Here is a 22452-nt window from a genome sequence, read left to right on the forward strand (position 1 = left end):
ACTCAGTCAGAATGTGATAAATCTTAAATATCAGCCCTTTATTATACAGATCTGTTACTAACAGTTATTCAAAAGACATCAACACCCTGCCATACCAGTTCTGCATGGCTATTTTGACATTGTCCCCTGCTGCTGAATAAATTTAAGCACAGGGACATGTGTTTTTGAATTCTTTTCTAGATACCAAAAACTTCTACTTACTGTACCTGAATGTACACCAATTCAATAGATTTTGGGCTTGCAGGCGGAATATAAGACATTAAGAAATCATTTAAACAATGAGTTATTCTATTGATTTTCAAGTCCCTTCAAAGAAAGAAATATTGACAGTAAAGGAGGTGAATTTTGCACTGGCATCTAAATGGATACAACTGGTACATGTAACAAAAAAAACAACAAAAAAAACCTCATAATGAAGAGATGTACACATATGTTATATTTTATTATGAATATTATTTATTCTTTATAACCTGCTCAACCTAACTACTTGCTTGCAGCATGTAAAAACCTTATAGCATAGGCAATTTATTTACAGGCAAGCTCTACACTCTCGAGGAACGTAGGGAGAGGGGAGACATGATCGAAACATTTAAGAACCTCACGGGATGTGTCGAAGTGGAAGATGATATTTTCTTTCTCAAGGGACCCTCGGCCACAAGAGGGCACCCGCTCAAACTCAGGGGCGGAAAATTTCATGGCGACACCAGAATGTATTTCTTCACAGAGAGAGTGGTTGATCATTGGAACAAGCTTCCAGTGCAGGTGATCGAGGCAGACAGCGTGCCAGACTTTAAGAATAAATGGGATACCCATGTGGGATCCCTACGAGGGTCAAGATAAGGAAATTGGGTCATTAGGGCATGGACAGGGGGTGGGTAAGCAGAGTGGGCAGACTTGATGGGCTGTAGCCCTGTTCTGCCGTCATCTTCTATGTTTCTATGTAACAGAAATACATACTCATGTGTCTAATAATAACCACTTAATAATATACTCTGTATCACACTGAGGCCTCAGATTCGGAGCATACGCGAAGTCCTATCACGGACTAAACGATCAGCGTATTCCAAGCTCCACACTCCAGTCATAGGCCTCCTAACTGCACTAGTTTATTAACTTCTATTTTCTCAAAAAGTCTTTTTTCTTGTACTTTTTATCTTTTTTTCTCTTATTTTCTTTACTTATTTTCAAAACAGCACTACTCTTATAATCTAAAAATTTTCTAGGTGCATTCTAAAATGTTTATACTAAATATATCTTCAAGTGAAATACAAAGCATCCAAATGTCAGCGCTGATGTTGGCCGAAAACTTCCGTTCGGCTCTGTGCTGCAGGCAGGGCAGATGCCTTAATGCCTGTGGCTAGTGGCCCTGACGCAGTGGAGTGTAATTGATTTCCACGAAACGCTGGCCGCGTCGGCTCAGATAGACGAAGGCTAAGGCTTTAACATTCAAGTCTCTATTAAGATAAGTGATCTGTCTGCCTGTTAAAAATTTGGATGCTTTGTATTTCACTTGAAGATATATTTAGTATAAACATTTTAGAATGCACCTAGAAAATTTTTAGATTATAAGAGTAGTGCTGTTTTGAAAATAAGTAAAGAAAATAAGAGAAAAAAAGATAAAAAGTACAAGAAAAAAGACTTTTTGATAAAATAGAAGTTAATAAACTAGTGTAGTTAGGAGGCCTATGACTGGAGTGTGGAGCTTGGAATACGCTGATCGTTTAGTCCGTGATAGGACTTCGCGTATGCTCCGAATCTGAGGCCTCAGTGTGATACAGAGTATATTATTAAGTGGTTATTATTAGACACATGAGTATGTATTTTTGTTAAAAACCACTTGGGTTTGGTTATTTAGTTTATATACTCTATGTAACAGAAGACATAAAACAACTAAATCTTGATTTTCTCTTTTAAAATTGCTGCTTGTAGCTGCCAACTCTGGCAGGGACAGGGCGCTAGCAGTTTGAAGCGCAGAGAGCCACGCTGAATGGCCCACGCTGCTCCCGACGCTCATATGAACTCTATGAGCGTCGGGAGCAGCGCGGGCCATTCAGCGCGGCTCACTGCGCTAAAAACTGCTAGCGCAGTTTAATAGAAGAGGGCCTTAGTGTTTTGCTTATTCTTTCTTTTGGGGTTTGTTTGTTGAAATTGGATACATATAGTAGTAGCATCTGTTTCACAATTGTCAACCTCTATATTACTAGTGGAGACAATTCCCCACCTTATGTCCATCTATTGACACTTATTCGAGGGGCCTTGAAAATTTCTCAGACCAACCAACAAAGTTGAGGCAGTCTCCCTCAAGGAGTCAAGGGCTATACACTTAGACCAGTGATTTTCCACTTTTTCGTTATGTCAGAAAAAAATACAGTAAGATAAAAGTGGAAAATCACTGGACGAAGTGTATAGTCCTCAATGGAGACTGCTCCAACTTTGTTGGTTTGGCTGAGAACTTTTCAGTGACCTATTGTATGCTTGCCATTTTAAAAGCCTACATGTCTCTGTTTTCCCAATTAATTACAGAAACTGCCATCACTTGGCACTATCAATTTTGGCAAGGGGGGGCATGGGAACACTGATGGCCTAATTCTATATATGATGCTCAAAACTGCATGCAGAAATCTGGGCACGTGCCTAATTTGTGCATGTAATTTAACTGAATAATAAGCCAATTAGCACCGATAATAATTAGTAATCAGAAGAGAAGGCAGAAACGTTTATGCTATTAGAGATCTGATATAAGAGTTAAAGGATAAAGTTGGTTCTTATTTTTATTTGCAGTTATAAAAGCTACTAGTAAAAAGGTCAATAAGGTAAACAATTCTTTTGATAATAAACAGATAGTTACAGGTTGATAAAAGGTGAGAGAGATGCTGTTCTCCTGTTCAACCTGGTCCAAGTAGACCTTCATCTTTGGCATCTTTGAAAAGTAGAACTAAAAATGAGTACCGTATCTTTCGCTCCATAAGACACACTTTTTCCCCCCAAAAGTGGGTGAAAAAGCCTGTGCGTCTTATGAAGCATTTAAAAATCCTGGTGGTCCAGTGGTGTATCGGTAGAAACAAATTTTCCGCGCTCCTGCCTTTCCCTTGCTGTATGACTGCCGGCTGCCTCCTCCAATCTCCTTCCTTTCTCCAATCCTTTTAAAATCATCCTCCTCCCTTATCTTTTAAAATCATCCCCCCTGTACCTTTTAAAACTGTCCCTCCCATACTGTTTTAAATCCCCCTTAAATCCCTTCTTCGCAGTATGGCTGCCGGCTGCCTCCTCCAATCTTGCAGACAGGGAGCTTTTTGCTTCCAGCTTGGCCACGCGCTGCTTTCTCAATGGCTGCCATCAGTTCTCGTGGTACTCATGAAAACTGACGGCAGCCAGTCAGAATGGAGACAAAAATCTCCCTGTACCACTGTCTGTGAGATTGGAGAAGATAGCCAGCAGCCGTACAGCGAAGGAGGGATTTAAGGGGGATTTAAAATGGTAGGGGGGAATTGAAAAGGTATGGGGGGATGGTTTTAAAAGGTACGGGGGGGGAAACAATTTTAAAAGGTACAACGCAGGGTGGTGGGACAGGATGCAGAGCCTGGCAGGGAGAGGGGCTGGCTGCAGAAACTGGCAAGGAGGGGGGACAGGGTGCAGAGCCTGGCAAGGATGGGGGACAGAGCCTGGCAAGGAGTGTTGGGTTGGGTGCAGAGCCTGGCAAAGAGTATGGGGTTGGGTGCAGAGCCTGGCAGGGAGTGAGGGGGGCTGGGTGTACAATTTGATTCAGAATGGGTTTTTTCTTGTTTTCCTACTCTAAATCTAGGGTACGTCTTATGGTCAGGTGCATCTTATAGTGCAAAAAATACGGTAATTTTTGAAGAAACTGATGTGACTGATGATTATACAGTATTAGTGCACAGATCACAACACTGCTCACAGTAATACAAAGGGGTCCTTTTATTAAGGCGTGCTAACCAATTTAGTGTGTGCTAAATGCTAAGGTACCCATAGAATATAATAGATGCCTTAGCATTTAGCGTGCGCTAAATCGGTTAGTGTACCTTATTAAAAAGATCCCTACGTTAGTGCTGTTTTAGCTCTCTTTTCTGCCAGACTCCTTAAGTACTCATATTTTTTTTTTAAATTAACTAATTCAATATTCATATGAAACTATCATATTACATATGGGATTTGACTGTATATATGTCAGTCTTCATAAAACAGATATAAAATAGTGGGGTTTTTGAGATTGTTTTTTTTATACATACCTTGTTATAAACTTACCCTCTATGTTCATACTTTCACAATTAGGTGCATAATCAAAAAAATTATAGCATCTAAAAAAATCACCTAAATTGGCACTTAGATGTTCTAATTGCTGGGATATTCAAGTGCTAATAATCGAAATTGCTTTCCTGGACATCTGTGCATCCAGAGTTCAATGGAGTATGTTAAGAGGTGTGCTATGGTGTGCTTTGGGTAGGCTAGATTTGGACATCTTGAGGGGATAATCAAATCTTTTGCAAAATGTCCTGAAAGGAACTTACTGTGAAACTGAAATGGATAAGAACCTCTTAAATGTAGACAACAAACCAAAAGATACAGGTTCTACACGCAATTGAATTCTACAATGGTTACTCAGCAGGACAGGTTCTCTATCATTGGTCTCACACACCTCTTATGACCAATTAGCAAAAAAAACAAAACTTTTTATTCGTGTATTCAACACATCTCACTTTTTAACCGGTGATATAAGCAAAAATGTAATGCACTTATCTGAATTAATGATAAGAGCCCGACGGGACCCGTTTCGCCAGTTTATTGGCTTTGTCGGGGGACTTTTTGATAGCTGCAGAGCAAAGAAAACAGAAAAGACAAGTGCTAAAACATTCAATCAAATAAATATGCAACAATTGTCTCAACATATCTGCGAAATAGTACTCACTGCATTCAGTCTGAACTAGCACATCAAAAAATGGCGCCGGTGGCGCTAGAACGCCACGCATGCGTACTTAAAGACAGTGCACAATGATGTCACAAAGCACATTAGAAAAAAGAGTGCCAGCCAATATTGCTATTCAAACCCGCAGGTTTCATGGAGTTGAGCTGAAATGTCCATCTAGCTTCTCTCTGAAGGAGTTTAATGTGCCAGACACCTCCCCGATCGTTCTTAATTTCTTTATCAATACAAATGCATCTTAGCTGTTGAAAATCATGTGCAAATTCAAGACAATGTTCTACTATGGGGGCACTAATCTTCTTGAGCTTGAGGTTGAATTTGCACATGATTTTCAACAGCTAAGATGCATTTGTATTGATAAAGAAATTAAGAACGATCGGGGAGGTGACTGGCACATTAAACTCCTTCAGAGAGAAGCTAGATGGACATTTCAGCTCAACTCCATGAAACCTGTGGGTTTGAATAGCAATATTGGCTGGCACTCTTTTTTCTAATGTGCTTTGTGACATCATTGTGCACTGTCTTTAAGTACGCATGCGTGGCGTTCTAGCACCACCGGCGCCATTTTTTGATGTGCTAGTTCAGACTGAATGCAGTGAGTACTATTTCGCAGATATGTTGAGATAATTGTTGCATATTTATTTGATTGAATGTTTTAGCACTTGTCTTTTCTGTTTTCTTTGCTCTGCAGCTATCAAAAAGTCCCCCGACGAAGCCAATAAACTGGCGAAACGGGTCCCGTCGGGCTCTTATCATTAATTCAGATAAGTGCATTACATTTTTGCTTATATCACCGGTTAAAAAGTGAGATGTGTTGAATACACGAATAAAAAGATTTGTTTTTTTTGCTAATCGGTCATAAGAGGTGTGTGAGACCAATGATAGAGAACCTGTCCTGCTGAGTAACCATTGTAGAATTAAATATTCTTGATGGTGCAGGCTTCTGAGGTCTTTTCCTCTTGTTGAATACTAATTCAATTGCGTGTAGAACCTGTATCTTTTGGTTTGGTCTGAAAGGAACTTAGAAATTTTGGGCTAGACCTCTTTTGGAAACATCTAAATGCCAAAAAGGTTAAAGTACCGTACTTATCTTTTTTCCTTTTATATTAAAAGAAAACTAGTCCATAAGAATCACTACTAAAGATCCAGCTTCTAAACTATATGCTAGATTTGAAAGGACATCAGCGGGTGCACAGTACGGAAAAGGAGAGAGTGATATATTCTTTCATCAAGTGCACAGTTATTTATTTGCTGGTCATTAGTCAGTCAGAGCAGTCAGCATTTCTTTAAACACTGACCATCGTTGGTAAATTAGATCCAGATATTCAGTGCTGGCATTGAATATTTGAGTCTTTGGTGGTGCCCAGAAGTTAGGCGTGTATGGCCAGTATTCAGTGCCATATTTATATAGCTAACCAGGCATATGTAAATTATGAGGTGCTAATTGCTTGTTACTGGTGCTGATTAAACTTTTTAAATAATTAAGTTAGGCACCTAGATTGGTATGCCTAGCTGATATAGGCATCTAACTTTAAGAGTCTTTTATAGAATCTGGGTCTAAATAGCTTTTTTTTAAATCTTTATTATATTTTCAAGGCTAATATAAAGTGCATAAAATTATACATACATTAATAATCAGAATCAGCACTTTCGATCCTTCTGTAACTTATCTCCCCTCCCCTGCTTTTATTTTTACTTTAGTTTTTTTTTAGAATTGTATTTATGTTAATTGTTCTTAACCCCTTCCCTCCTTACATATACTATTGTATTAGTAATGAATGTTATGTTTGTTGGTTTTTAATATTTTACATAATTTTGGAATTTTTGTAAATCGCATTGGATTTGGACTATGCGAGGTAATCAAAGAAACTAAATAAACTTGAAACTTGATAATAATAATAATAATAACTTTTATTTGTATACCGCAATACCACAAGCAGTTCAGAGCGGTTTCCATAGGAAGAGACTGTACATATATAGTGATGTTACAGAGAAGGCACAGGCGGAAGAACAAATGGCTAAAAATGTAAAAATGGGAGATAAAAATTTTTTCAGATATATTAGTGAAAGGAGGAAGATAAAAAATGGAATTGCTAGGCTAAAAGATGCTGGGAACAAATATGTGGAGAGTGATGAGGAGAAAGCAAATGTGCTAAACAAATACTTCTGTTCTGTGTTCACAGAAGAAAATCCTGGAGAAGGACCGAGATTGTCTGGCAAAGTTACACGAGAAAATGGAGTAGATTCTGCGCCGTTCACGGAGGAGGGTGTTTATGAGCAACTTGAAAACTGAAGGTGGACAAAGCGATGGGACCAGACGGGATCCATCCCAGGATACTAAGGGAGCTCAGAGAGGTTCTGGCGAGTCCTATTAAAGATTTGTTCAACAAATCTCTGGAGACGGGAGTGATTCCTGGGGATTGGAGGAGAGCGGATGTGGTCCCTATTCATAAAAGTGGTCACAGGGATGAAGCAGGAAACTACAGGCCGGTGAGCCTCACTTCAGTTGTTGGAAAAATAATGGAAGTGTTGCTGAAAGAAAGGATAGTGTATTTCCTTGAATCTAATGGGTTACAGGATCCGAGGCAACATGGCTTTACAAAAGGTAAATCGTGCCAAACGAACCTGATTGAATTTTTTGATTGGGTGACCAGAGAGCTGGATCGAGGACATATGCTAGATGTAATTTACTTGGATTTCAGCAAAGCCTTTGATACAGTTCCTCATAGGAGGCTGTTGTACAAACTTGAAGGGCTGAAGTTAGGACCCAAAGTGGTGAACTGGGTCAGAAACTGGCTGTCGGACAGACGCCAGAGGGTGGTGGTTAATGGAAGTCGCTCGAAGGAAGGAAAGGTGAGTAGTGGAGTCCCTCAGGGTTCGGTGCTGGGGCCAATCCTGTTCAATATGTATGTAAGTGACATTGCTGAAGGGTTAGAAGGAAAAGTGTGCCTTTTTGCAGATGATACCAAGATTTGTAACAGAGTAGACACCGAAGAGGGAGTGGAAAATATGAAAAAGGATCTGCAAAAGTTAGAGGAATGGTCTAATGCCTGGCAACTAAAATTCAATGCAAAGAAATGCAGAGTAATGCATTTGGGGATTAATAATAGGAAGGAACCGTATATGCTGGGAGAAGAGAAGCTGATATGCTCGGACGGGGAGAGGGACCTTGGGGTGATAGTGTCCGAAGATCTAAAGGCGAAAAAACAGTGTGACAAGGCAGTGGCTGCTGCCAGAAGGATTCTGGGCTGTATAAAGAGAGGCGTAGTCAGTAAAAGGAAGAAGGTGTTGATGCCCCTGTACAGGTCATTGGTGAGGCCCCACTTGGAGTATTGTGTTCAGTTTTGGAGACCGTATCTGGCGAAAGACGTAAGAAGACTTGAGGCGGTCCAGAGGAGGGCGACGAAAATGATAGGAGGCTTGCGCCAGAAGACGTATGAGGAGAGACTGGAAGCCCTGAATATGTATACCGTAGAGGAAAGGAGAGACAGGGGAGATATGATTCAGACGTTCAAATACTTAAAGGGTATTAACGTAGAACAAAATCTTTTCCAGAGAAAGGAAAATGGTAAAACCAGAGGACATAATTTGAGGTTGAGGGGTGGTAGATTCAGGGGCAATGTTAGGAAATTCTACTTTACGGAGAGGGTGGTGGATGCCTGGAATGCGCTCCCAAGAGAGGTGGTGGAGAGTAAAACTGTGACTGAGTTCAAAGAAGCGTGGGATGAACACAGAAGATTTAGAATCAGAAAATAATATTAAAGATTGAACTAGGCCAGTTACTGGGCAGACTTGTACGGTCTGCGTCTATGTATGGCCGTTTGGAGGAGGATGGGCAGGGGAGGGCTTCAATGGCTGGGAGGGTGTAGATGGGCTGGAGTAAGTCTTAACAGAGATTTTGGCAGTTGGAACCCAAGCACAGTACCGGGTAAAGCTTTGGATTCTCGCCCAGAAATAGTTAAGAAGAAAAAAAAAAAAAATTTAAATTGAATCAGGTTGGGCAGACTGGATGGACCATTCGGGTCTTTATCTGCCGTCATCTACTATGTTACTATGTTAGAATATTGTCAAGTACATTGGTAACAAATTTCAATTACATTAGTGAGCCGAAAGAGGTTAGGTATAACCGGAAATATGTCAGAGATACAGCAGATAATGCAGTGATATAGCAAGGTAGGAAAGAGTTAGAGAAATTATCCCCCCCCTTCCAGTACATTCAATCAAGGAATAAAACAAAGGAGGTACTCCCCACCCTCCCACCCTATATATCTAATATAATTTCTATTTATTTTATTGAAGACTTACCATACAGCTTTTAGCTGTCAAAGCAGGACAAAACAAAATGCATAAGGAGAGGAAATACAAAATTCAATAGGAAAGCAGCCATTCACACTGACAAACCAAAGTAGAAAAGTTAGACCGCAGACATAAAGACAAGTCAATAAAGGAACAGCTGAGTGGTGCATACCAGAGGAACCTGATTCTCAGCCAGGGTATGTATATTAAAATAGCCAAGTCTTAATTGCATGGGAGGGAAAGTTCCCCTTGGATTTATACTAGCTGTGGATTTCAGAGTGCGGGGAACATATCGCATAGAGCCAATATGTAGAGCCACTGTCTGGTTACATACTGCTGGATACTGGCACATGGGCTGCCTAATGTGATTTATTCAGGCAGGTTCAATTTCTTTGATTGGGTGACCAGAGAATTGAATAGAGGGAGAGTGCTAGATGTGGTTTATTTAGATTTTAGAAAAAGTCTTTGACACTGTTTCATACAGGTGTCTCTTGCTTTGACACTGTTTCATACAGGTGTCTCTTGCCTGGCTAAATCACTTTGAACATGGACCCTTCCCTTATTATCCATCCATCCAAAACACTAGAGGCATATCGTTTTTCTTTAAAAAAATTATGAGCAGGTGCTTGAATGTGGGTAAATTCAAATTCTTTCTTAGTTCTGCCCCTAGGAGTATCTATGCTTACTGTGGGTGAAAGTTTACACCTACACAACAGATGAATGATTTTGTAACACAAAAAACAAAAAAAAACCCCTGTTCCTCCATTACCTGCAAATATGACCTTGCCAGTTACTTTGATAAATGCAATGTCCTAGGATATTGTTAAAAGAAGACAATATTGCATTGTTTTTTTTACAGTACAGACAGTCCCCGGGTTAAGAACGGGTTCTGTTTTTTAAACCATTCTTAAGTTGAATTTGTATGTAACTCAGATCATGTACAGTACACCATCTATAAAAACATTAAGTATTAAAGAACATTAAACATTAAAGAAACAGTCCTCAAAATAAAGTACTGTAGATTAAATAGAAAGAAAAGATAGGAAGTTTACACTTATTTTCGTTCTTCATCCATTCCACTTGTCCCTCTCCACCACCACATCCAACATTTCTCCATCTCATCTCTCTCTTCCCCATGCATCTGTACCTCACGCTTCTCCCACCATCATGTCCAATATTTATCTCTCCCTCCCTATGCCCAACAATTCTCCTCTTTCTTCATTTCCCCATGTGCACCATCTCTTTTTCCCTTTCACTCAACTACCCATGCCCAACAATTCTTCTTTTCTATTCCCTCTCCCATCTCAGCATCTCTTTCCCTCACTCCCTCCATTCTTCCATCCTATGTCCCAAGTTCATGTTCCCCCCCATGTCTCAAGTTCATGTTCCATCCTATGTCTCAAATTCATGCTCCCTCCCTTCTTCCCATCCTTTGTCTGAAGTTTCCTCCCTTCCATCTGTGTCCTAACATGCCCCTCAACCCCTTGCTCATCTGCCTCCCTTCTGCAGGTGTTACTTCCTGTGTCTGGCTCCCTCCTCCCTGCCGTACTTCTCTTCTCAAAGCAATGGTTGTGGTTCCTATACACCCTCCACAGCTGACTCAGAAGCCTTCCCGTCCCAATGTGACCCACTTCCTTCCTTCCATGTTCCAATGCGCCCCTCATCTTCCTTCTAACTTGTCTCTCTCCCACGGGCAGATCCCTCATTCTGCATGCAGCTTCCGGGTCAGCTACAGGCCACAAAGCAGGACCTGCGGTCGCAGTTTTGAGAAAGGAAGTAAGGCAGGGAGGAGGGAGCCAGCCAGCCAGAGGAGGTAACACCCACAGAAGGGAGGCAAGTGAGAAAGAGAAAGAGGGGTGCACTGGGACACGGAAGGGAGGAAGATGGGCACATTGGGACAGGAAGAGAGAAGAAGGATCGCATTGGCAGGACCTTGTTCATAAGTACGAGTCCAACATAAGTCAGGCGTTCTTAAACCAGGGACTGCCTGTATTTTAAGGTAGGAACAAGTTTTATGGTCTTGTAACCTTGCAGCTGTTATATGAAACCATGCAACTGACCTGATCTTTTTGTAATATAAACAAATTTCATACCATTATGGTTTTCTTGGATGAAATAAATGTATGTATGACTTAAATATTTTAGTTCTTAAGAAAAGATTCTACAACTGGCCACAAAATAGTATAAGACAAAAGCTTCCAAGCCTAAAATAACTATCGCAGAAAAAAAAAATCCAAGTTCTTGAAGTTCAATTAAGCTAGCTGAGGTAATTTTCAGTCAAACAGGCTAATTTCCAGACAGATTTGTCTGATGATTTCTCTCTGTTTATAATTTGCATCATTAAGTAGCTTGGCTTTTCAACGCAGTCACAGCAGTAAGGTTGCAGGGCCTTATTGTAAAGAGCAATGACCTCAGTCAAAACAGTGCATTTCATTATAGATTTTGCTTGTGATCTTCATTTAGACCAGAGAGCCTCATACTTTATGTTTTAATAAGAAGGGCCAGAAAAAAAATTCATATCTCCAAGCAGAGTATATGGAAATTATAATGACCTAGTTTTAAAAAACATTTCAAACATGTACAAAATACAAAAATCGATGCTTAATACAGACCATAGGAGGTAATTCTATAAGGATCCGACTAAAGTTACATTGTATGTATGTGCATAAATGAAACAGAGAAAAATAACAACAGGTAAAGACCATTTGGCCTATCTAGTCTGTCTATCCACGCCATCTACTATCCCCTCCTCTTCCTTAGAGTACTTGTCTCAATCTTTCTTGAATTCAGATATACTTTTTGTCTCTACCACCTCCACTTGGTGGCCATTCCAAGCATTCACCATCCTTTCTATGAAAAGTATTTTCTGAGGTTCCTTTCTCAGGTTCACCATCATCTTATGCTCCCTCATTCCAGTTTCTTTTTAATGAATGAGACTCACCTCATGTGTATTTATGCCACATAGGTATTTTAAAATTTCTATCATATCTCATCTCTCCTGCCTTTCCTCTGGACCAACTCCATTCTATTTATATCTTTTTGAAGATGCAGTCTCCAGAATTGTATACAGTATTCTCACCAGAGTTTTATATAGAGGCATCAATACCTCCTTTTTCCTATTAGCCATTCTTCTCCTTATGTACCCAAGTAACCTTCTAGCTTTCACCATCGCCTTTTCAATCTGTTTGGCCACCTTAAGATCATCACATACTACCACTCCAAATTCCGCTCCTCTTTTGTGCGCAAAAGTTCTTCACCCCTTAAACTGTACTGTTCCCTTGGGTTTTTGCAGCCCAAATGCATGAACTTGAATTTTTTAGGGTTCAATCTTAGCTGCCAAATTCAGGACCATTCTTCAAGCTTCACTAGATCATTCCTCACGTTATTCACATCATCAGGGGTGTCTATTTTATTGCAGATATCTGTCATCTTCCACTCAACCTGTTCCTGACCCAAACCGTCACTTTGGGGCATATACCAGGGGAACTCGGTTTATTTATTAGATTCCTGTGTGGAGCAATGTCAAAGGCTTTCTAAAATCTAAATACTGTACACTGCATTTAGCACTCTCCCTCTATCCAATTCTCTGGTCACCCAGTCAAATAAATTGAACAGATTTGTCTGGGAAGATCTGCCTCTAGTGAATCCATATTTTCTCAGGTTCTGTAATCCACTAGATTCCAGGAAGTTCATTATTCTCTGTTTTAAAAGTGTTTCAATTAATTTACTTACCACAGAAGTCAGACTTCAGCTGTGAACACAGAACATAATTTTATCAGCTTCCACATGTTTCTTCCCTTCATCTTTGAGTCTCACAATGTCACTTAAGCACTTCCTCCTATCACTAACATATCTAAAAAATCTATTGTCCCCCATTTTACCATCCTGGCTATTTCTTCCATTTGCATCTTTACTCTCTTGACTACTTGATTAGCCTTTCTTAACTTTTCCAAATATTTTTGCCTGCCTTTCTCTTTCTGTGATCTTTTGTTTATGAAAGCTAACCTGTTATGTTTATGAAAGCTAACCTATGAGGCAAATATCTTTCATTTGTATGGAAGCTCCAGAATGAGAGGACATAGGATGAAGTTAAGAGGTCATAGTCAGGAGTACCGTATTTTCACGTAGATAACGCGCACCCATGTAAAACACGCACACGGGTATAGCGCGCGGAAACCACAAATTTATGTACAGAAATTTTTATATACCGCGCACACCCGTATACCGCGCATGCTGCCCGACTCTCCCGTCGCTGCCCGACTCTCCTTTCGCCTGCCCCGACTCTCCTCTGGCCACCCCGACTCTCCTTTCGCCCGCCCAGACTCTCCTCTCCCCCTTGAAGTCCTGTCCCCACCCTGAAAACCTGATGCCCCCCCCGACGTCCGATTCACCCTCCCGCAGGACCGCTCACACCCCCACCCCCAAAGGACCGCTCGCACGCACCCGCACCCCCACCCCGAACGACCGCTCACACGCACTCCCACCCGCACCCGCATCCCCACCCTGAAGGACCGCTCACACGCACTCCCACCCGCACCCCCACCCTGAAGGACCGCTCGCACCCCCACAGCCTCCTGACCCCCCCCCATCATGTAGAAGCTCCTACTGCTGCTTTCTCTTGGCGGTCCCGGCCCTTCTGTGAGCCCTGCGCCTGCGCTGCTTCCTCTTCCAGCGGTTCGCCCTTCCTCTAACGTCAAGCCCTCTTGCCCCGCCAACTCCCCGACACGATCGGGGCAAGAGGGAGCTCAAGCCCTCTTGCCCCAGCCAACCGCGGCACCCCCGACACGATCGGGGCAAGAGGGAGCTCAAGTCCTCTTGCCCCAGCCAACCGTGGCACCCCCGACACGATCAGGGCAAGAGGGAGCTCAAGCCCTCTTGCCCTCCTGACACGATCGGGGCAAAAGGGAGCCCAAGCCCTCTTGCCCCGCCGACTCCCCAACTCCCCGACAATATCGGGCCAGGAGGGAGCCCAAACCTTCCTGGCCACGGCGACCCCCTACCCCCACCCCGCACTACATTGCGGGCAGGAGGGATCCCAGGCCCTCCTGCCCTCGACGCAAACCCCCCTCCCCCAACGACCGCCCCCCCAAGAACCTCCGACCACCCCCCCAGCCGACCCACGACCCCCCTGGCCAACCCCCATGACACCCCCACCCCCCCTTCCCCGTACCTTTGTGTAGTTGGCCGGATAGACGGGAGCCAAACCCGCCTGTCCGGCAGGCAGCCAACGACGGAATGAGGCTGGATTGGCCCATCCGTCCCAAAGCTCCGCCTATGGGTGGGGCCTAAGGCGGGGACTGAGGCACATGGGCCCAACCCGACCATGTGCCCAAGGCCCCGCCCCCAGGAGGGACCTAAGGCTCCCGGGCCTATTCTGATTGGCCCAGGCGCCTTAGGCCCCACCAGTAGGCGGAGCTTTGGGACGGATGGGCCCATCCGGCCTCATTCCGTCGTTGGCTGCCTGCCGGTCAGGCGGGTTTGGCTCCCGTCTCTCCGGCCAACTACACAAAGGTACAGGGAAGGGGGGTGGGGTGGTCGGCCAGGGGGGTTGCGGGTCGGCTGGGGAGGGCGGTCGGAGGTTCTTGGGGGGGCGGTTGTTGGGGGGAGGGGGGTTTGCGTCGAGGGCAGGAGGGCCTGGGATCCCTCCAGCCCGTAATGTAGTGCGGGGTTGGGGTAGGGGGTTGCCGTGGCCAGGAGGGTTTGGGCTCCCTCCTGGCCCGATATTGTTGGGGAGTTGGGGAGTCGGCGGGGCAAGAGGGCTTGGGCTCCCTTTTGCCCCAATCATGTCGGGGGGGCAAGAGGGCTTGAGCTCCCTCTTGCCCCAATCGTGTCGGGGGTGCCGCGGTTGGCTGGGGCAAGAGAGCTCCCTCTTGCCCCGATCGTATCGGGGGTGCCGCGGTTGGCTGGGGCAAGAGGGCGGGAGTGCGTGCGAGCGGTCCTTCAGGGTGGGGGTGCGGGTGCGGGTGGGAGTGCGTGCGAGCGGTCCTTCAGGGTGGGGATGCGGGTGCGGGTGGGAGCGTGTGTGAGTGGTCCTTCGGGGTGGGGGTGCGTGCGAGCGGTCCTTCGGGGTGGGGGTGCGAGCGGTCCTGCGGGGGGGGGGTGAATCGGACGTCGGGGGGAACTATGTAAAAAAAATTTTGTACAACGCACTCACGCGTATAACACACAAGGGTATGTGCGGTACATAAAAACCACATATAACGCGCGCGTTATATGCGAGAAAATACGGTAATCTAAGGAAGTACAGAAAGGGTGGTAGATGTGTGGAATAGTCTCCTGGTTGAGGTGGTGGAGACAAAGGCTGTGTCTGTATTCAAGAAAGTGCGGGACAGATATTTGGGATCTCTTAGGGAGAGAAGGAGATAGTGGATGCTGTGGATGGACAGAGTAGATGGGCCATTTGGCTTTTAACTGCTGTCATGTCAGGGCGGGCATGTGTTGTGCAGTGGTTAGCGCTACAGCCTCAGCACCCTGAGGTTGTGGGTTCAAATCCCGCACTGCTCCTTATGACCCTGGGCAAGTTACTTTATCCCCATTGCCCCAGTTGCATTAGATAGAGTGGGAGCCCACTGGGACAGTTAGGGAAAAATGCTTGAGTACCTGAATAATTTGTAATCCACATAGAATTGTAGGATATACAGAATATAAATTATTGTACGTTAGGTGATCTCGACCTTGTTGTACTGTTATGTTGTATTATGTATTTATTCTTATTCTTATATACCGCCAACAATCTTGCGACTTCTAGGCGGTTCACAATAAAGAGAAACTGCGCAGGCAGCGATTTACAGAGTATAGCAGTGTACATCTGATAGTAACAGCATTAGTAATAGTAACAACAGTTTATATACTGCAGGACCGTGAAGTTCCATGCGGTTTGCAATGAATTAGAAAAATTCCGTAAATTGATTGGAGCATTCATAGTTATTGATTAGGGGTTGACAGTTTACAAGATCAGATTTGGGGGGATTACAAAGGGGGCTATTGTCCTGATTCGTTACCTAGGTATTTCGAGAACAGGTATGTTTTTAGGTGTTTCCTAAATTCTCCATTTACTGATAGTGCACCAATAAAACATGATTTATACTAAAAATGTTTTTATCTTTCTGTATTGGAGAATAGGAAATAAAGGCAAGATGGAAAGTCAAGGTAGGTATTTAGTTTTAAAAAATGAAACCAAAACTAATATAATACTTTCCAAGCCACCCCTAAGCAAACAAACAAACAAAAATTCTGCTTCTCGGTGGGAAGAGCTGTGCACCTCCAGTTGCTATATCATTATAGTGAGACATTTAGCTCTGCCATCATGTGTTGCAGCTCAGCCTCCACGGTAGCATGGATGGCTGGCAGTCCCTCAGACCATGAACAATCTTCTGTATCGGTTGCAGGGCCTGAGGCAGAGTCAGAGGGGCTACACAGCCAGCCCCCTACTTCTGCCCTTTTTCTCAGCCGTTTCTTTCTATTTTTCCCTCTGCTGTGTGGGATAAATTGCAGAAACTGTATAGAGAAAAGAACACATGATTATAAGGTATCAGAGTGGAGCACTATAATTGGAGCCCTACCATGCAAAGACAAAACACGAGTTAGCATTGCTATGGCCTCTGAAAAGTAAGTGTCTTGCATTAGAAAGTCTATATATAGCTTCCATATATAACTCATGGGCCTCTCAGTGTGCATTACATGATATATGTCAGCACAATGATAAGAGCATTGCAATCCTGCAGACATCTATATGATCTGTTTCTTTGCCTGTTTAATAGCCAGCTTCTAGTACGTCACATTTAAAATTCTATGTGCCAAAGTAGGAAAGAATGCAGCCAGTATTTGTGTCTGGATAATAGTATTAGTGCTGGATATATAGGCGATTTCCAGACACTAATACTATCATGGTGAGAAAAGGCCAGTAAAATTCTTCATATTTAATGGTAGGGCCACCACCAGTACTGTACATGCAGACTTAGGAAAAGCTTTTTCCCTCCTACCCCTCCCCAATATACACACCCAACAAGGAAATGTCAAAGTACACAGTCACTGAAAGCATGCATATTTTTATACAGTAGCTGTAGAGACAAAGAACAGATATGCATTCTTTTCCTATCATGAAATGTAATCTCTATGAAATACTACTGGAATGGTACTTAGGACTTTCAATATGGACCATAAGATGACCAAGTGCTTTCAGAAAGGGACCATTAGGTAATATTATTACTATGCATGTTGAAAGAAAAAGCTTCATAATCTCATAGTGACATTACCTTGTTCATTTGCTAGCTGATCTCTTATCTGTTGGAACAGGGAAAGCTGGATCCTGTGTAGCACTTACTATTTGTTTTTTGTTTTTTAGGCCTGGATTGTCCAACATTGATGGACACCTCTGTAAGAAATAGAAGATGTGCAAGCTATCAGGAACATTGATATAGTACACAGGACGGAGTCATCCTCCTTCTGGGCTACCATCCATATCAATAAGCCTCATCAATCAACATTAAAGAACAGATGATCCAAGCTTCTAGGACCGCCAGCTCAAATTCCACGGGCCTCATGGGAGTCATCTAAAGTTTTCTGCAGACACATGAAAGACAACTGATAAATTACAAAATTCTGATCTGAATTTGGCATCACAATTATGAGGGGCACATTTAATTAATTTGAACTAATAACTAAAAAGGCCTAACCATACCTATAAAACTCAACAAATATATATATATATATTTTTTTAAACTGTTTACTTTAATGATATAGGATTTTTACTTACATATTATGCTAACATAACTCTATACATATTGTTGTGGGTACTGACTTTTCTATTGCTTTATATTTTATACAGAGTATTCCATTGTTAATAAATTTGAATTTTGATATTAAAAAAATCATGGAATCAGTAATGACCCTGCACAATAACTGAACGAAGTTAAGTACTGGCTGTATAGTTTAGCTCAATCAGAACACAGAGAGGCCAGAAGCATAGCCAGGTTTTGGCATTGGGGGAGCCAGCATTGTAGATTTATAAAACTGCTTAGGTGCCGTTTTCTTTGGAAATCCATTTGGGGGGAGAAGCTGCTCCCCTTGTGCCCCCTGAGAGTGGCTGATATTAGGCAGGCAAAATGGTAAAGTTATCAAGATAAGTTTATCTTGAGAAATTTAACTGGATATTTAACTGATAACACATTAGCCAGAAAAAAATATACATGTGATCATTGAAGGTAGGAATGAGAGGGATTTAAAAATATGAAATTTGTCCAGGAGTCTCCTGAGGTTATACAGAGATATCTTTTAAATATCTGCCTTATAAATGGCAGGAGTCATTGAAAAAAACACGCTCCAGAGTTTATTCTATTCTTTTTAGCCATTTATTTATTTTGACAATAATACATCAGAGGATTCCATAATGAGGGGAAAAGAAAGCCCTAGTTGTATCACTTTTAATCATCTTTGTGATTGAAAAAGAATGAAGAAATACTGCAAGTGGTGAAAGATAACATTCAACAAAACTGTGCTATCAAATTACATTTCCCATTTGTCAAAACTCAATATGATTCTCAGGTCTAGATGAAAGAGAGCTATTTTGATTAGCAAATCTGTCATCAGTTGCATGTATTATAATCTAACTTTAATTATTACATTTTCTTAATCATGATCATGGTGATTTCTTTCAACTTTGAATACCTATGATCTGAAAGTAAAATCTAAAAGGACAAATGTGAAAGCCATTGACTCGTGTAAGGGAATATTTAATAACATGTGTTAAGGAAATCATACATCATTTTTTTTCTCTAAATAATGAATGTTAAGTGGAAAAATATATATTATTTGCCCTTAACACATATTTTTGTTGTATACAATGAGAACAATAATACTAAAATGTAAAGAACACAAATGCAATCAAATCATCTCATTATAATGCAAATTGAATATATAGATTGCTTCAATATTTTAAGTTATGTGATTTATGGAAAAATAATGCCAGTCTTAAGCTGGCATTATCTATCCTCCCTGGATGCAACAGAGTAATAACATATGGCCTGATGGTCCCAAGTAGCTTCTTAAAGAAACCTTACCTAAAATAAAGGTACCCCATTTTCAGTCCTTCTGCTTGGCCTAGGTGACAACCTCTGGAGTCCTTCCATCCCTTTCCCTCTGCCTCAGCATAGATGACACTCTCAACTACTTAGCCACTGCTACAAGTTTAAGAGGTAACATTGAGGTCAGTTACTGAGAGGGTAGGAACAGCTGGGGTTGCTTTCCCTTCCCCCCCCATCCCATTCACACCTGAGAGAAAACCACTTTGTACTATGGATCAGGGATGAGAGGGATGTGGTTCTGGTCTGAGATATTAGGGAATAGGAATAGGGGTGGCAGATTTATGCAATTGGGAATATTTATTTATTTTTTTTTTAAATTTATAAACCACCTAAAACAAAGCGGTGCTACATATCAAACATACACAATTATTAAAACAAACAGCAAAATAACAAGTAGTTATAGAAATACAAGAGTATTTATATTTGGTGGTAACATGTATAACAAATTTAGAACATAAGAACATAAGAAATGCCATCTCCGGATCAGACCTTCGGTCCATCAAGTCCGGCGATCCGCACACGCGGAGGCCCTGCCAGGTGTACACCTGTTGTAATTTATAGTCCACCATATCCTTACATGCCTCTCTTAAGGAGATATGCATCTAGTTTGCTCTTGAAGCCTAGGACGGTCGATTCCGCAATAATCTCATCTGGGAGGGCATTCCAGGTGTCAACCACTCTCTGAGTGAAGCAGAACTTCCTGACATTAGTCCTGAACCTGTCCCCCCTTAGCTTCATTACATGTCCTCTAGTCCGTGTCAAATTGGACAATGTAAATAATCTTCTCTGCTCTATTTTGTCGATTCCTTTCAGTATTTTGAAGGTCTCGATCATATCCCCACGCAGTCTCCTTTTCTCAAGGGAGAATAATCCTAGTGTTATAAGTCTGTCCTCGTATTCCAGTTTCTCCATACCCTTCACCAGTTTTGTTGCTCGTCTCTGCACCCTCTCCAGCAGTTTTATATCCTTCTTTAGGTAGGGAGACCAATGTTGGACGCAGTATTCCAAGTGTGGTCTGACCATTGCCCTATAAAGCGGCATTATAACTTTCTCCGATCTACTCGAGATTCCTTTCTTTAAATCATCCCTTCTCAGCCTTTCTCTTTTATTAAAATTATGAGCCACACAAACAGAAGAATCAAGTCCTACTAGAGTTTACAAAAATGCATCAACAAATAGTTGTGGTTTTTAAGAGTTTCTTAAAAGTCATATGATCCCTACATAATCTCAAAGCTCCAGGAAGGAAATTTCACAATTTTTTCCAGCTATGGAAAACATAGCCATCTTCAATCTAACATAATGGAGTTGTTGCAAGATTATGCAAGGAATGCCATAGTGAATAGTAGATTAATTTATTTTGACATCAACTCCTTTAAAAGAAAGACCTAACTTATGAGGTGATACTCTTGGCTGCAGCAATACAAAAGTGACTAACCTACAGTATGTTAATGAGGCACTGCAAGTGAGTGACTTGCATGGTACATTTTGCAAGAACTTAAGAACTTAAAGAATTCCCTTACTGGGTCAGACCAAGTTTCCATGTAGCCCAGTATCCTGTTTCCAACAGTGCCCAGCACAGGTTACATGGAAGAGCTCAATAAAGTGGCCAGATTTCATGCTACTTGTTCCCAAGGTTTTCTTCAGGTCTATCTTAATAATGGTTTATGGAGTTTTCCTCCAGGAATTTGCCCAGACCTTTATTTAAACTCAGTTACGATCTGCCTTTACCATTTTATCCTAGCAAAGAATTCCAGAGCTTAACTAAACTAAGCTGCGGCCTAGAGTGCTAATTGCTCTGCCGCTACTCTGACATTCAAAGAATTCCTTGGAGCATTCAGTGCCCCGGGCCATAACAGAAACCTCTACCATGGCTTAGTAAAAGAGGGCCTATATGCTGAGTGAAAAAATATTTTTTCCTATTTATTGTAAATGTAATATTATGTAACTTCATGGAGTGTCCCCTAATCTTTGTATATTTTGATAGAGTAAACAAGTGATTCTTGTTTACCCATTCTACTCCATTCATATCTCCCCTCAGGCATCTTTTCTTAAAGCTGAAGTACCCTAACTTCTTTAACCTTTCTTCATATGAGAATCTTTCCATCTTGCTAATAATTGTGGTTGCTCTTCTCTGTACCTTTTTCAATTCCACCATGGGGCCCATTTTCAAAAGAGAAAAACAGCCAATAAACGGCATAAAGTGACATTTGGATGTTTTGTTTGTTAAAACATCCAAATTGCCATTTTCAAAACACATTTTTTAGACAGTTTTCTATGCTGTTTGTCTTCAGTATGTCTAGATCTCCAGGGGACAAGTTGGGGGCATGTTTTAGACAGGATTAGGGCAGAATTATGATTTGGATGTTTTTTCTGCAATAATGTTACACTTCAGAAAATGTCCAGGGCAAAGCTTGGACATTTGAGTCTAGATGGTTACAAATGAAAATCTCCATCCACCTGGTAGAACTATAGTGCCTTTAGTAAGTTTCTCAACTCTAAGATCAAATCTGCTAAAAAGCTTTTTTTCTCTCAGATGATGGCTAATTCTAAACTAAACTAAACCTTAGGTTTGTATACCACGCCATCTCCACAAGCGTAGAGCTCGGCACGGTTTGCAGGGTTAGGTTGAAAAGGAGCTACAATGAAGGGTTATAGGAAAGGAGCTAGGAAGATAAAGAGGGACAGGGAACCAAAAAGCGGGAAGTGTTAGATTTTTGAAAAGAGCCAAGTTTTCAGGTGTTTGCGGAAGGATTGGAGGGAACTTGAAACTCTGAGCGGGGATGTGAGGTTATTCCAGAGTTCTGTGGTTCTAAAGGGGAGGGATGTTACTAGTTTTCCTACGTGGGATATACCTTTTGTAGAGGGGAATGATAGTTTCAGTTTTTGGGAGGATCTAGTGGAATTAGGGTTAGAGGAATTCCAGAAGAGTGGGATAACGGGAGGGAGGATGCCATGTAGGATCTTGAAGGCTAAACAGGCACATTTAAAGAGGACTCTGGAGTGAACTGGGAGCCAGTGAAGTTTGGACAGGAGTGGGGAGACGTGGTCGAACTTGCCTTTTGCGAAAATAAGCTTGGCCGCGGCGTTCTGGATTAGCTGAAGTCTATGGAGTTTTTTTTTAGTTAGGCTTAAATA

The sequence above is a fragment of the Geotrypetes seraphini genome, chromosome 2, assembly GCF_902459505.1.
Source record: "Geotrypetes seraphini chromosome 2, aGeoSer1.1, whole genome shotgun sequence".
Lineage (NCBI taxonomy): Eukaryota > Metazoa > Chordata > Amphibia > Gymnophiona > Dermophiidae > Geotrypetes > Geotrypetes seraphini.